Raw genomic sequence first — 16,257 nt, 5'->3', positions numbered from 1 at the left:
AAGAGCACTACCTCTCACTGCCAGGTAGACACGTCAACAGCCCCACTTGGGAAGGGATTTATTTATTTATTTATTTATTTATTTATTTATTTATTTATTTATTTATTTATTTATTTATTTATTTATACATACTGCAGCGCAATTATATGCGCTATGGCGGGAGTGGGAAAAACAAAAAGCAAAATACGCAACAAAGGTAACAAAATACAACAAAACGTACAAAGTGAGCCCAATAAAGTTCAAAACACAGAAAAAAGTATCAAACAAGAAAGGAACTGTTAATGACAGGATAGGCGGGGGACTGGAAGGCTGAGTGGCACTGCGTAAGGCAGTGTTCTATGTCCGCATATGTGTGCGGACAGTTTGGGCACCGAGGTGTAGAAACGTATCGGTACAGATGAAGCTTGGCTGGTGTATGTAAGAGATTAAACTGTATGCGGCGAAGAATGCGAGCTTCACGGACCGATAAGGATGGGTGTGGCGGTGGTAAATCAGCCAAGTCCAATTTTTTGCTGTGTGTAGTATTCTTCGACAGTGTGTTTGTAAGCCCTAACCGCCTGCTCCGTCGGTGGGCTCGTGCATGGGATCCCCGGCGCCCGGTGTAATCACAGGCAAGCTGGTGAGCCAGCTCATTGCCGGGAATGCCCACGTGACCAGGGATCCTCCGAAGGGCCACCGGTCGTGGGCTTATTGCTATGAGGGCGGCATCTAAGGCCGATCGGGTAGGGAAGGGGAGGGCTCTTTCGTGGAAGGCACGCAGAGCTGCCTGCGAGTCTGTATAGACAACCTATGCGGGGGCGGGGGCTAGGGTGGCAAGGTGTGTGATGGCATCGGCGATCCCGTGTATTTCTAGGTCGAGAGTGGAGGGTGGGGAGCTGTATGGACCGGCTGTGTTAGTGCTGGTTGTAGAGAGGGAAGGGTGCAGGAAGAAGGCTGCTGTAAAGCCCGCGGTTTCCGTGAGACAGGCGTCTGTGTAGGCCACCGCCGCAGCGTCCAAGGGTGGCTTGTGGTTGTATGCGTATGCTTGCCGGCGGCGAGCGTGTGCGTGTGCGGACATGTTGCGTGGAATGGGTGCGAGGCGGAGCGGTCCTCGTTCAGAAAAATGGTAGGCAGGAGAAAGTTATCGCGTACGCTGGCCGTTCACTGTCGAAAGCCGACGCCAACTATTTGACCACCGAGAAAGAATGTCTCGCCATTATTTGGACAACGTCGATATTTCCCCCTGCCTGTACAGACGACCATTCAAGGTTGTGAGCGATCACCATGCTCTGCGCTGGCTATCCAATTTGAAAGATCCCTCCGTCCGCCTTGCTCGTTGGAGCCTGCGTCTTCAAGAATTCGACGTAACTGTAGTCTACAAATCTGGCCGCAAGCATTCCGACGCAGACTACTTGTCGCGAGCCCCCGTCGACGCAGCACCGGAAGAGGAAGACGACGACGCTTTCTTAGGACCGGTAAGCGCCAGCTGTTTCGCGCAGCAGCAGCCCTCGGATCCTGAGTTACAAAGCCTAGTTGATTATCTGAAAGTCAAGACCGCATCGCCTCCCCGAGGGTTTATGCGCCAACTGTCGTCCTTCGTCTTTCATAATAATGTCCTCCTGGGGAAGAGCTTCGCGCCCAACAGGACTGTGCATCTTCTTGTCGTGCCCCAAAAAATCTCAGGCAAGAAATTATGCAGGCATGCCATGATGAGCCGACCGCAGGGAATCTAGAGATTGCTCGCACGTTGCACCGCATCCAGGAGAAGCACTATTGGCCGCGGCTAGTTGCCGACGTTTCCCATTACGTGAAAACATGCCATGAGTGTCAGCGACGCAAAACGCCTCCGACTAAACCAGCCGGACTCCTGAACCACATACCACCGCCAACTAAGCCCTTTCAGCAAATAGGGATGGACCTCCTCGGCCTCTTTCCGACTTCATGATCGGGTAACAAGGGGATCATCGTGGTGTTACGTTCTTCTGGTGATAACAGCCTCTGTCGCGCGGAACGTACTGCTGATTGCTTGTTCATCGTGACGCGTATGAAAAACGCTGATATCGCGATCTATATAAATGCCACGGCAGAGCGCTCCGCCGCTCTTTCCTACCAGGCTGTTGAGATGGAATAAAAGCATTCCAGACAACCTTCGGTGTCGCCGCTTGCTCGTCGTTCGCCGAATAGCCCAGAAATGTAACAGTGGCCACCGACTACATGACCCGCTACGCCGAAACAAAAGCGTTGCCTAGTGGTACCGCAACAGAAGTCGCAAAATTTTTCGTCGAACAAATTCTCCTGCGACATGGCGCCCCCGAAGTGATCATCACAGACAGATGAACGGCGTTTACAGCGGACCTGACGCAAGCCATCTGAAACTACAGTCAGACAAGCCATCGGAGGACAACTGCGTATCATCCGCAAACCAACGGACTCACAGAGCGTCTGAAAAAAACCATCGCAGACATGCTCTCCGTGTACATCGACGCCGAACACAAGACGTGGGACGCCATTCTGCCCTACGGCCGCCGCGATGGCTCAGTGGTTATGGTGCTCGGCTGCTGCCCCGAAAGACGCGGGTTGGATCCCGGCCGCGGCGGTTGAATTTCTTTGGAGGAGAAATTCTAAAGGCCCGTGTACTGTGCGATGTCAGTGCACGTTAAAGAACCCCAGGTGGTCGAAATTTCCGGAGCCCTCCCCTACGGCGTCTCTCATAGCCTTAGTCGCTTTGGGACGTTAAACCCCATAAACCAACCAACCAACCATTCTGCCCTACGTGATCTTCGCCTATAACACTGCCGTCCAGGAGACAACTAGGTCTACCCTATTCCAGCTTGTATACGGCAGGAAGCCCACGATAACACTCGACGCAATGCTCCCGCACGTTTCAGATGAAGACAACGTCGACGTCGCCGCCTACTTTCATCGCGAAGCCCGAAGACTTGCGCGGCTTCGCATTAAAGACCAGCAGCACACCGACGCCCGACGCTACAATCTGCGCCGACGAGACACCATTACAAACCAGGTGATCGTGTTTGGATATGGACGCCAATTCGCCGCCGTGGATGGAGTGAAAAGTTGCTGCGACGCTACTTTGGCATGTACAGGGTTCTCCGTCGCATCGGTGACCTCGACTATCAAGTCATCCCCGACGGCACGACAGCATCTCAGCGGCGACGCACACGCCCAGATGTCGTACGTGTCGTACGCCTGAAGCCATATTATGAGCGCTAAAGGACTCGAAGTTTGCGTTCTCCGTGTTTATTTTCATTTTTGAAGCATCGAGGCGACGCTTCTTTGGGAGGGGGGTAATGCCACGTATCACTGTAGTGGCCGTTCGTTCGCGCTCAAAGCCGCAGGAAAGGGGCGTTATCATTTTTGTTCGTGACGCGAGAAGCGACCTGGCTAATCTCGCTTGATCACAGCCATGTAGAGCTGCATCTACATGTTTCCATATTACTGTAGATGATATTGACCTGTTATCTCGAAGTTTCCTTGCCGGCTTTAAATTGAGCGAAGCCGCGAGCGGCTGGCATTCGTAGTTCGACGACTGACGAGCACGTTTGTTGCTTACGCCGCCACCGAGTGATTCAGTTCTTTTGCGGGCGCAAGTCAGCCCAAATAAAGACCTTCGTTTGCAAGGCTTGTTTCTGTCTTCCTGACTGCTGTATTGCCGTCATAACAACGTGACAGTATAGTGCATTGAGGGCCCGGATTAGTTCGTCGTGTTGTGTACTTGTAAGGGGGCAGTAAGAGATGTAGTACAGGAATTCGTTCAGGGCCAGCGCTTGAGCAAGGCGGCTGGCGTATGTCTCGGAGAGGCCGGCATGTTTTAAGACTACGCGGCGGAGTAAGTGTGTGATTGAGTGGCATGTGCGTATGGACAGATTGATGGCAGAGGTGAAAGTGTTGGTGGTGGTGGTGAAAACTTTTAATTGATGAAATTGAGTTTGGGAGCCACAGAGTGGCCCCGCTACATGGTCGGCGTCCCTAGTCCGGGACACCGCATGACGAGGCCCCGTCTCTCGCCCGTTTCACCAGAGCCCTTTGGGACTCAAGCGAGGAGCAGTTGTCTCCCATGCCTCTCTGGAAGGGGTAGGGAGGTGAGTGGCATACCCTGCGCGCGACAAGAGTCGACGCGGGAGATGCGCTGTTCGGCGAGGGTGAGGGAGATGGAGGGGTTCATCGTCCATTGATATTTACTGCGTGTTAGGAGTAAAAGTTCAGATTTCTCCGGAGCTGGTTGCAGGTCCGCTTGGGAGAGGTGTGAGAAAATGGTGTTAAGCGCCGGTTGGAGCGTGGTTTGGACCTCTCTCGATGAGTCGGCTGTGACCCACAAGGTGAGATCGTCTGCATAGAAGAGGAAATGAAGGTTGGGCATATCGGCTAGGGCCCGGGCGAGCGGGATCATGCCTAGGTTAAAGAGAATAGCAGAGAGGACGGCACCTTGTGGAGTGCCACAAGTGACTGGGATGGGGTACGACAGCTTGTAGAGATAGCGGATACGAGCGGAGCAGTGGGAGAGGAAAGCTCGTAAGTAATTTTACAAGTTGTGTCCACACTGCGTGTCAGCTAGTATGGTGAGTATGTGGTCGTGTGACATGTTGTCGAAAGCCTTGCGTATGTCAACTGTTACTAAGACGTTGCCCTGCGCAGCGTCTGAAGCATTTGTGTTAAAGAAGTGTGTTGAAGGAGAAGGGAAAGGTCTTGAGTGGATAGTGCTCGGCGAAAACCAATGAGGGTGGGGGGGGGGGATAGTCTGTGGTCTGAATATGTGAAGTGAGGCCGGTAAGCACCATGTGCTCCATGAGCTTGCCGCGCAGGAGGTGAGGGAAATAGGACGGAGATTATTGATGGTGGAGGGTTTATTGGGTTTCGGTATGAATGTGTGTTACAACGTGCGATTGCTGTATCAAGTTCTGTGTGCGTGAAGGGGACGTCTAGTGCGGGGAGGGCTGCGCCATGCTTTGTTCAGTTTAAAGAGGATGATGAGGGTGGGAAATAAAGTTGTTGGAGGTTAGTGCAAACCTCCATTGCAGGGTGGCGAAGAGGCGTTCGAGAGCGGGTGTGCGATGAGGTTGAGGTCCTAGAAGGTACCAGAATGATTTTTGATGTAAAGTTCTGTCTAAGCGGTCGCATGTTCGTGTCCACTGTTCGGTGTCGAGTGCCTTGCAGTGGGAGATAATGTCGTTGCGGAGTGCTTGTATTCTGTCGCGGGGTTGTGTGTTGTGTGGTTGTGTAGCTAATGTGCGTTGGAGACGTTTTCTACGCTTCCACAGTCGTAGAAGGTGAGGATAAGGGTTGTCACAGGGAGTAGGATTGAAAATTTTACGTGGGGCCCGTGACTCTGTGTTTCTTAGATCAGCGACCCATGAAGTGTAGTCGGAGGGGTTAGACGGGGGTGGGGGTAAGAACTGGCGGAAGCCTGACCACGAAGTGTGTCTCACCTTTGCCCTGCGTCGGGGCTGTTGTGCGGGTATGTTGACAACAAGGATGGAATGATCACTAAGTAGGTATATGGCAGTATTGTGCCAAGTAAAATGTGGAATGTATACAACAGAAAAGTATACAACAGGTGTATCTTACCGGTACTCACCTATGTGGCAGAAACGCGGAGGCTGACAAAGAGGGTTCAGCTTAAGTTAAGGACAACGCAGCGAGCTATGGAAAGAAAAATGATAGGTGTAACGTTAAGAGATCGGAAGCGGGCGTAGTGGGTGAGAGAACAAACGCGCGTTAATGATATCCTAGTTGAAATCAAGAGGAAGAAGTGGGCTTGGGCAGGGCATGTAATGCGAAGGCAAGATAACCGCTGGTCCTTAAGGGTAACGGAGTGGATTCCAAGAGAAGGCAAACGTAACGTAGCAGAGGGCGGCAGAAAATTAGGTGGGCGGATGAGATTAAGAAATTTGCGGGAATATGGTGGCCGCGGCTGGCGCAGGACAGGGTTAATTGGAGAGACATGGGAGAGGCCTTTGCCCTGCAGTGGTCATAGTCAGGCTGATGATGATGATGACAGAGCCAAGGACAGGTCGGGTGTGGTGTCTCTGTGATAGAAGGAACCCTCCATACCACAACGCCAAGAAGCCATAGAACAACAAATTCAGGCACAAACACTGCAGATCACTCAACTCACAGCCCTATTCACTACTCTCCAACGCCGCCGCCAAGCGGGCGGAATTCATAGAACAAATCCAACATACACTTACAGCCCTCTCCTTCCCATCCGACTCCCCCTCCTCAAAAAGAAATAGCCCTGTGGCCGTTTCAGAGCCCCCACCCCGAGGACGCATCAGACTATGACACGCCCCCCATTCTATAGATTTCTCCAATGGAACTGCCAATGCATCCTCATGGCACGTACGCCCCTTTCCCAACATCCCCTCACCCTTCCCCACCCACCTCTGGTCCCCTACTCCAGGAAACCAGAGGGATACAGAGCGATTCATGCGAGTTCTACGGATCGAACACCACTGGTATCAACATATATCCGAAGAGACCTCAAATTCTCAGTCCTTCAAATTCCTGATACCTTCTCGCACCTGTCTCGCCGCTTTGCTTGCGTTCGCTGTCCTTTGAGGCGTTTTTTAAGGCGAAAGCCTTTAATGCCTCATCGTTGTCGACAAGGTTGTCAACAGAGATGTCACGCTTTTCGGTTGGTCCAAATGGTTATGACGTCAGAGTGCGCGGATTCGAAGTAATGAGGTCACCCACGGATGACTGACGCCCCCTTTTAAAAGGTTGGTTTGGTTTATGGGGTTTAACATCCCAAAGCGACTAAGGCTATGAGAGACGCCGTAGTGGAGGGCTCCGGAAATTTCGACCACCTGGGGTTCTTTAACGTGCACTGACATCGCACCGTACACGGGCCTCGAATTTCTCCTCCAAAGAAATTCAGCCGCCGCGACCGGGATCGAACCCGCGTCTTTAGGGCCAGCAGCCGAGCACCATAGCCACTGAGCCACCGCGGCGGCCCTTTTAAAAGGAGCAGACAATTAATGAAAAATAGTTGTCGTCCGCTCCGACAGGTGGCGTAAGGCGTCCGTGGCGACCGCATTATATACCTCATTACTGCGAAACACGGTGTAAGAATACACCGTGCTGCGAACAGAGCCATGGATACAACCGAACTCAACGAAGCAGAGAGAGTCGTGCTGAAGAAGCAGTCAAAGTCGGCAATCAAAGTGTGTAGTTGTAATGTGTAGTCAAAGTGCGTAGTCAAATAAAGCACTAGTACAGCACAAACAGTCTCGCAGTCAATTGCAAACAGTGCGCCAGGAAAGGCTTTCGCCTTGCAGCACTTTACAGAGCCAAAGTGCCCCTGAATTTTTTTTCTTTCTCCGCGCTTACACAGATCTGTACGTAGAGGCGGCTCTGCTTTATGTTTCCTGAGGGCATGCCGCTCCCGCGACATGGTTTCCAATGGCCCTATGTGAAGGAGGGCGCTCGTCCTGTGTCCTATTCTGTCTTGGTCATCCCGCGCTGTTATTACTTTTATTTATTCCCCCGTTACTTCAGGTGTACCACAAGGCACAGTGCTTGGACCCTTGCTTTTTCTAATCTACATTAACGATCTTCCCTCTAACGTCAACTCGAATATCCGATTATTTGCCGACGACTGTGTAATCTACCGCCCTATTACCAGCAGAACTGACTCTGACACCCTCCAAACTGATCTAACCCAAATCGAAACTTGGTGCAAACATCGGCTAATGTCCCTTAATATTACTAAAACATGCATGCTTTCTTTTCATCGCAGGCAATCCCATATTCCCTCAAAATATGTTCTTTTCGGTTCTGAAGTATCATCTGTTCTTTCCTGTAAGTATCTTGGCATCACCTTAACTCATACCCTAACATGGCCTTCGCATATCACGAACATCGCTAATGACGCTAACCGCACCCTTGGCTTCCTACGTCGAAATCTTCGTTTTACTACCCCTTCTATCAAATTATTAGCTTATAAAAAATTCGTCCGACCTCAACTAGAATTCGCGTCAGCAGTATGGGATCCTCATCAATCTAACCTTTCTATAATCCTTGAAAAAGTTCAAAACCGCGCTATCCGTTTTATTTATTGTGACTACTCTTACTATACTAGCGTGTCCTCTTTAAAATCCAGAGCATCCTTGCCTAACCTTGAAACTAGAAGAAAAATATCTGGACTATGCCTATTCCACAAGTTCTATCATTCACCTTTAGGATCATCTATCATATCAACAGCTCATCGTCCTTCTAGCCGCAACAACCACATCAAGACCGTATACCCACCCGCTGCAAGAACAACATCTCATTTCCGTTCTTTTTTTGTCATATCATCTCGGGACTGGAACGATCTGCCGCCGGAAGCCGTACTCATCGTGAACTGCATCGACTTCAAGAAAAATATTGAGGCCATCCTTATGTAATCAGTAATCTTTATGTATCCTGTAATCTTTATGTATCCTGATCTTTATGTACTCTGTAATCTTTATATAATCTGCATGTAATCCGCCCATCCCTCATGTAATGCCCCACAACCGGGGCCTTTGAGGTAATAAATAAATAAATGAATAAATAAATAAATATTACAAATACCTCAAGGGCCCCCGGGTGAGGGCTTTACATGAGGGGTGGGCTAGCAATCTGGTGTTAATAACAGATTTTTTCGATGGCTTTCTTGAAATGGTCCGGGTTTGTATGAAGGATGGTACTTGTGGGAAGACTGTTCCAGTCACGCGCTGTTTGGATGAAGAAGGAATGAAGATGGGTCACGGTGCGAGCAGGAGGTGGGTAGACGGCATTTTGGTGGCTTGTGCGGGCTGAAGAACGATGAGCAGGCTGGATAGGACAGTTGTAAGAAAAGTTATGATACATTTTGTGGTACAAGCACAGCCTTGCAGCTGTGCGACGTTGCTTGAGGTTAGGTAGGCATGCATTATTTTTGAGGGAAGTAACACTGGTGGAGTATGAGTAGTTTGAGTAGATGAATCGAACGGCGCGATTTTGGGCAAGTTCAATAGAATTAGGTTAAGTTGAGCGGGGTCCCAAATGGGAGATGCGTATTCTAACTTTGGCGGAATTAATGTTTTATAAGCTAGTAATTTAACTGCTGGTGAATCTAGACGTAAATTACGACGAAGGTAGCCGAGAGTTTTGTGAACATTGTTAATTATCCGCGTTATATGGATAGACCATTACGTACTGGGAGAGAGCCTTATGAGCGGAGCAGGCCCTTCCTAGAAACAGACACAGCACAAAAAAAAACTAGTAAAAGAATACAAAATTTCTCCTTTGGATCCATACTGCTATATAGAACAGAGCTGCTGAGTTGACCGAAATGTGTGGTATGTGTTACAAAGATGAGCACTATGTCACCTAACTAAACAAAAAAAGGCGGATAAATGAGCATTTTAACGTGACAGTAGATATACCAATAATGTAAGCCATAAACGCATACGACGGTTCAGATGCACAGAAATAAATCCAAAAAGATCGCTACAGTGTTGGAAAAGAGAATAAAAAAATCAGCACTCCACAATATAAATGAGAATAGGCTGCTCTCATATATGCTCATGAAGAAAAAAAAAGCCCACCTGTCAATGAAACCCTACCATTTGTACGCCCTCTTTCTCACTGTCTCTAGTGTATGTGCGTGTGCGTGTCTAAAATGGAAACACAGATTATATTAAGACATCAGGACTATCCGTTAAAGACACCTAGGATGAGAATAGCATCCGTGGCTTCTGATGAGGTTCTGGTACGGGACTTTTGGAGCAGGTTATGTGGTGCCGAGCTCTTGGCATGTGGCGACTATGGCACAGGGAAAGCGCCATTGTGGCTTTTGCTACGCGGGCTAACGACGCATGGTTCTTTGCTACATATGTTTTAACATGCTGCACCCAAATTTTGGCTGTAGCTAATGGTATGTCGGACGGACCCAATACGTTTTATTCCCAGCGACGTAGATGTTCGACCACCGGACGTGCATAATCTAAGAGGGTTGAGGTGGTTCGAGGAAGCGTGATGCATTTATTACGAACAGCGATAAACTTGTATTCGCGTTATCTCGAGCACCGGTTGTCCAATGTGCCTGTTTTCTTGCTTACATCTCCAACCGGTTGTCGTCGCTCTCGGCACCGAAGCATCACTTCGTTGACTGCATTCCTTCTTTCTCCCAGAGCCTGACGTTACTCAGTGGCAGCCGCCTGCGCGAGGGCTAAGAAACAGGCAAAACTCGTTACGCGAACTCATTTCGAGAGCGGATTCCATTTCGCCCAGTTAAAGCAAACACACAGAGAAAGAGGAAGTCCAGCATTCAGGTCTGGATAATCGCCGAAGCTCTCAGCGTAGTTAGTGCAGGAAAAGGACACTAGACAGACTGACAGGCTGCACTTGTATACCTTTGTCGAATCTGCAGCAGCGCCAAATACTTGCCGCTTTTGTAATTCGTGCACGGAGCGTCGGTCGAGTTGGAACATGCTGCAGACGTGCGGACGCTGCCACGAAAACCGGAAGAGCGACAGCTTTGTGGAATACGTGTCGCCATCTGGCGGCTTTGCGATAGATTTTTGCAGCCGACGTAACGCAACGTCGCAAGCATAGGCCGCAAGAATCGCAAGCGTAGGTGCACAGACCTGTAATAAATGTGGCGTCATCTGGTGGAGAGCTTTTGACTTGCTACTGCGACTTGTCCTGGCTGGCGACGCGCTGGATTTGAACGCCGTTAGAACGTCGTAGGCCAGCAGAGTGCTTTTAGGAGGTCTGAAAGGCGCGTTCACGAAGCCGTGCAGCAAGCAGATAGCTTGCAGGGTGCCTCTATTTTTGCGCTACCCTTTTGGTCTCACAAAGTTTCAGTAACTACTCACACTAATTATTTCTGTGGCACAAATGTACATCATGAAATTAGCACTGAGATCAGTTATCTGTGAGTGTTACGTTACATAAGAAGAATTATCTGCATTGCTTTTTGAACCTGCTATTTGCTTGCTAGACATTGCAGAGTCACAACTTTAAGCACAAAACAGGTTGATTGTAGTGAATGATGGACTTCTGAATATAGCTCCCTGGCAGGATCAGCTCCATAACCAGACGTGTGCAATGTTGATTTGCACTCACTGAAGGAGCTGCCATATGTACTGAATACTGTTGAGCGTGTTCCCTACAAATTTTACACTGCCACCTGCATAAAGCATGTCACACGAACGGACTTTATGTCTTACTGCCTGACGATGCTTTAAGTGTCTGCATAATTTTGCTTTGTGCGTACCGTGAACATGAGGCACATCTTACAACAAATTTTGTTGAACAGTATGTCAGAATAAAGGATTTTTTGAGCAAATTGGTGCACGATTGAACAGAACAGCAGCGCCATTAAGACAGTACACTAGTAGCTGTTTATTCGTCAGAAAAGAGGCATATTTACACTAGCGAACACGTCACACATCACATGATCGCATCGAACTCAGCCGGTAACAGGACAGCTCGGAAACCCATGCATTACGCTTGTAATCCCTTGCGTATGAATCAGCTCTGTGTTGTTCTTAGCATTTTTGTTTTCGTTTCGTTTTTTATTACTCTGATTGCTTTCGCTACGGATGCCTGACACTGTTTTTACTAATAATTGTCTTTCTTTTGTTAAGACGACGATAGCAGTGCTTCACACCAAAGGTATTAGCAGGGTTATTCATGCGTTTGCAAGCCACCATGTTGCCAGCTGTGTTCGAAGCGACCAAGTGCCCCTTGCATGTGTTCGGTGGTAAAAATATGTCCGTTTTCTGTTACACAATTGGTAGTATGACCACGTGTCGTGTTCATAGGCCGACAGACTCGCTCGGGACAACTCACCAAGCTTACTCAGGCTCACATTAACACCATGATCTTAATCGTGAGTGAGTCCGGACGCACGTTCAGATCATGATACGAGTCATGAGTGAGTTCGGACCACGGTGCAAGAAAAGTCCGAACCACGGTGTAACAATATATTCTTAAGCCGTGGTTGGGACTCACAATTAGATCACGATTTGAGTCGTGAGTGTGTCCGGACTCATGTTCAGATCATGATACGAGTCGTGAATCTGGGCTCCGGCCTCGACCATGATCTGTGTTCTTGCGACCACGGTTAGCTCTTCAAAGGACACTGAGGAGAAATCGAAGTTGGCTTGTATCGACAGAATACCAGCTCCTGATTACAAAAACGCCACTCATACTGACAACAAAGCTCTTGTAACGTAGAAAAGAGCAAGAACCAAAACACAGGTATCGCCGCCACAGGCCAAACTCGCAAGTACAAGCTTCATGACGTCATAGGACAAAACAATATTGCTAGAACCAATGGTTCTAGTAACACTGGCACACGAGGAGCCACAAATCACTGAGGCGCAGCCAATGCATGCGTAAATCTCCTTGACGTCGCCAGATGGCGCCACGTACCCGGCAGCAACGCGCGCGCCTGCAGCATCGGGACCAATCAGCGCCTATAGACCAGAATCCAGAGCCGCTCCTGGGCACGGCCATTTTCCGCCGACTGGTGCGCCGCGGTGCGGGCGTTTCTTTGGGGACTGCGGGGCTGCGGCAGCTCCGCGGCCGCGCCTGCATATAGCCGCGCTTCGGGCGCTAAAAAAACATTGCGGAGCATACTTCCGCAGCGTAGCTGGGTTGCAGGAAGTGTTCACGTTATCAAAGGAAGCACATTGATGGGTTTTAATGACATTTAGTTTGACATTCACGTGAATTGCGCTGACGCTTAGAACGCGCTCGTGCTTATATCGCTATCGTCTTGGTGGTCCACTGCAAAAAAAAAAACAAACTTTTTGTTCAATATCAAGTATTAGGTGTGCGGCTAGCATGCAGTTCCAATTCCCATGCACTCTTAATCCTTCGGCCATAAAGTACCACCCACAAACAGGGCTTTTTGTCGCATGCGTGGTGCGCCAGTTTATCAACAAATTACCGCTGTGAGCTTATCTGAGTCGCAGCGCCAACAAAAAACAAAATGGTGCGTAAAAACGTACTTTTGCTCAAATTATCAAATCTTGAATAGATATTAGCACCGAATCCAGCTTTCACGAATTCTGAAGTCCGAAGTCGCGTTCCTTTTATTCTGTAGCTCTCGCCGCGTGTGACAGCGTTCCGTAGGCGTTTGGCTAAGTGTGAATGAATGTATTAAAATCGCGCATATTTTCCTATGATTAAGGTAGATAGCAAAAGCAGAAAGACACTACGGTAAATCCTCCCCCCCCCCCCCCGATCCCTATGACATGCGTGCGGAAAGAGCAACTCAAATCGGTAGCGGTCGTGCTTACAATCCTGTGCATGAAATGTGTTTAATGGAAACTAGAGCAAGCTCAGCGCAAGGAGGTGATGGAAAACACGCGCTTCGTCGGGACAACCTTCAGTCTGCAGCTCGCCTATCCATTTACTACACCACTGATTCAAATCAATAAATCCACATTCCTGCGCCTAAAATTATCATAGATGATAGCGCACGTAAAAGACGGCAACAAACGACACGCCAGCGCAGAAATCTGCTTAGAAGTGCCGGTTTCCAGTCCGTACGCTACCTGGCCGACTACTCCGCGGGAAAAATCCTTGCTGTTTGCAATACTATTCCAGAATTTCCCTGAGCAGCGTCGCCGCTGTGGTGCCAGCGTTTAGAATCCTGAGCCAGCAGAATATCATCATTGAAAAACGTAGCGTGAAAAACGAGACACAGAAAAGGTGAAGACAGTACACGAGCGCTAATGATCAATATCAATATCATCATGGTGGGCACAAACAACGCGACAGACGCGCACTGCCTCGCCGCACTTACTCACATCCAAATCAACGGAAAAAAACTCACGCTAACGAGATGTCACGCTAACGACTAACTGCGCTCAAGATAATCGCAGTACTGTCTGGTAGAGGGAAAATGTGAGTAGTGACGCACCGCACACACCCTCATACGTTATGACGAAACACTACAACGACAGAAGCGAACACGTAAACATGCATTCCACGCGCGGCGCCGGCGCGATCCGCAGTCCATCGGTCCGCGCGCGCCGATAGATGGCGACTGGTGTCGAGAGTAGGGGCGCGCCTGCAGCCTGCGTGTGAGGGTAAAAGAATCTGGTCTATTCCGCTAACGGTAAGAAGGTATGGTATGCTAAAGGTGCCTATTTGCGAGAACTTCGTTGACGACTTCAAGAACAGGATTCATCGTAACGCTGGCAAAACGCCGGTGCAAACGTAAGCGAAGCGACGGTAGCGACGGCCGCAATAGCCGATAGATGCCTTCAACGTGCGGCCGCACGTTGAAGGCACCTATCGGCTATTGCGGCCGGCGGTAGCTTTCATTTCGGCTGCTGTTAGGCCGCTGTGCTGGCTGTCAGAAATCACGGAGTCTGCATTACGTCATGGGCACGTATGTTTCACGTCACTTAGTCCTGTGTCGTCATAGCAGAATCCCAAGTTTGAATCTGAGCGGCGGGAAAAACTTTTTCAACTTCGAATCCAAATTTCTCAGAAATAAATGCATCTTTCGCTGCCGGCCAAGTGGCAACAAAGCCATGAAATGCCGAACTGTCGGATTTTGCTATAACAAAAATATTAATAAAGCTCTCCTCACTGTCCCTTTAAAGGTATTTTTCCCTCTCTTTTGCTGACAGCAGAGAGGAGGAAATATTTACTGCCTCTAACAAGGTGGCTTGAGAGCGAGGCGGCCTCTCGATATCTCTGGGTGGCCGAAGAAGAGGATTCCGTGGAAACGAGGAGAAACACTGTTTTGCTCCTTTTGTTTACTCGGTTGCGCTAATGAGTCATGTGAGGATGTGTCGAAAGCTTTGACAGAGATTAACCACGTCCATTTACCACTCGAGACACATTCTGTACTGGTTCTCTGCTATTTTGAATTTGCAAAATACTGCACACCACTAAAAACTGAACGTTTATATTTTCTAAAGCGATACGAGAAAATATTTCATTGACATCTTTATTTCAGGTAACTTAAAGGTGCACTGAAGAGGAATCTGAACTCGTCTTTTTGCCGCGGGAACTCAATCTACACGTTCCGAGCATTCTTAGAAACTTCGATTTATTGCCCTGTGTGGCCGATTTCCCTAATTAAATTGAACTAACGTCCGGCTCCCGCCTTTTTTTTTAATTCTCCCTCGTACGGTGGGCGGAGTCGACCAACGCGGGGAGTGCTTTCACCCAGTCCCGTGGCGACTTGCCGCTCTGCCATCGGCGGAGTAATGCGTAGTAGTCCGTAGAAGCAAATAGTCCGCGCGTATTTTTATTTCTGCGGACTTATTTTGCGGTTATATTATCTGCAAATGAAACTATTTATTCACGGAAACCTAAAAAACAAAATGCAGCGAAAGCAAAGCCTCCACGGAGCTGGCTGAAGGGTACTCCACGCGTTGGTCGACTCCGCCCACCGTACGAGGGAGAATTCAAAAAGAAAGGCGGGAGCCGGACGTTAATTCGATTTAATTAGGAAAATCGGCCACACAGGGCAATAAGCCGCAGTTTCTAAGAATGCTAGGAACGTGTAGATCGAGTTCCCGCGGCAAAAAGACGAGTTCAGATTCCTTTTCAGTGCGCCTTTAAGGCATGCGCCATCAGATGACCAGCTTGGCGGCCTTTCACACGAGCCCTACGTTGACCATGAGAACTTCGACCTTGAAGGCTCGATGCTCCATCATACCCGGAACCCAACAGAAGCTGCACTGGTCATCAAAGACCTGAACAGGAAACGTGTCTCCAGGAGGAAGAGTTCCAAGAGGCACCTCTGGTTCATCAAGGACAGCTTATTGTAGCCCTTGACGAGGACTCAAATAATATAATTCAGGGGGCACTTTGGCTCTCTAAAGTGCTGCAAGGCGAAAGCGTTTCCTGGCGCACTGTTTGTTTGTATTTACGGTTTTATTTTTCATATTCTTTTTATTTTTGCTCCTATCTTGTTTTGTTTTTTATTTTTATTTTAATATCCTATTTTATTTTGCTTTTATTTTTGCTTATTTTCTCATTTTTATTTTCCTTTCCTTCACTTTATTCCTTTTATTTATGAAACCTATGCATTCACTAGATGCGCCTTTATTCATGCTGGAACCAGCCTTCGTGGCGGAGTGGTAGCGTCTCTTCTTCAAATGGCAAAGCCCTGGTTCGATTCCCACCCTCGGCGCAGTTTCTTTGTAAGCAGTGACGCCGAAAGGCGGACAAATCTGCCGATGCGTCTGTCGACACGGCTGCCGACGCGTCTGTCGACATTCCTGCCGACGCGTCTGTCTACATTCCTGCCGACGCGTCTGCTAACAACAG

The 16,257-nt window shown here is 48.9% G+C and overlaps 1 pseudogene; it reads left to right on the top strand.

Annotated features, from left to right (window-relative positions):
- Positions 1 to 15,755, top strand: part of LOC149356919 (uncharacterized) — a 38,231-nt pseudogene extending 22,476 nt beyond the window's left edge.
- Positions 15,756 to 16,257: the final 502 nt, after the last annotated feature.

This window comes from Amblyomma mixtum, chromosome 3, assembly GCF_055824585.1.
Source record: "Amblyomma mixtum isolate Tamu chromosome 3, ASM5582458v1, whole genome shotgun sequence".
Classification (NCBI taxonomy): domain Eukaryota; kingdom Metazoa; phylum Arthropoda; class Arachnida; order Ixodida; family Ixodidae; genus Amblyomma; species Amblyomma mixtum.
This window is presented reverse-complemented; position numbering and strand designations above follow the sequence as displayed.